Below are 823 nucleotides of genomic sequence, written 5' to 3'. Positions count from 1 at the left end.
CTGTGTGTGTGAATGTGTGTGTTACCGGCGCTGCGAGGACCGGCCGCCTCCTTCCGGTCCCCACAGGTCGGACAGCAGGGGCGAGGCTAGGGTATCTTTAGTGGTGCCAAGGCCCCACCGTGCGATAGCTCGGCACCCCCTGGCTCAGCACATTTTTAAATTATTATATTATGCAAAAACACTTTTTTTTTGCTCAAGGATGCATTATTTTAGTGACCATTTTATTTATTTTCTAGCATTTGTTTTTGTTTTAACTCTTTACTCCCAAAATAAATGTTGAGTTATCTTCAATATCCGTGTCAGGCTCTCTGTTATCCCTTTCAAGCCACAGTCTTTTCAAATGAAGAGGTCAAAATTAAATGTTGTAGGGGAAACCACGACTCAAAGCAAAACTAATACGGCTCCAAAATTTATAAATGTATTAGTTCGCCTCAATTAGTGAGAAATAATGTGCCTCTGTGAGCACTGGGGGCTGGGCCCCCCTAAAGACCAGATCCTAAAATCGCCACGGAAGAACCAGTTCTGAGGGACCAACCCGCCTCTGCAGACCAGGGCCCTCATTTATCAAGCGTTCTTAGGAACAGATCTGTGCGTAAAGCGTGCGTGCGATCGTTCCTGAGCAAAGTGTGGGATTTATGAACATGTACTTGAACTTAGAAATGTGCCTAAATCTACGCACAGCTTTGACCATGCTTACGCACATTGCCTAGTGGTAGAATTACGAAACTGCAAATGGTGTTGATCGCTGCACAGGGGAATATTACAATGTTCATTCAATTGTTGCATTACAGTATGTCTGACGGCATTTGGGTCCGCGTAGCCT

The sequence above is a fragment of the Odontesthes bonariensis genome, chromosome 22 (genome assembly GCF_027942865.1).
Source record: "Odontesthes bonariensis isolate fOdoBon6 chromosome 22, fOdoBon6.hap1, whole genome shotgun sequence".
NCBI lineage: Eukaryota > Metazoa > Chordata > Actinopteri > Atheriniformes > Atherinopsidae > Odontesthes > Odontesthes bonariensis.
This window is presented reverse-complemented; position numbering follows the sequence as displayed.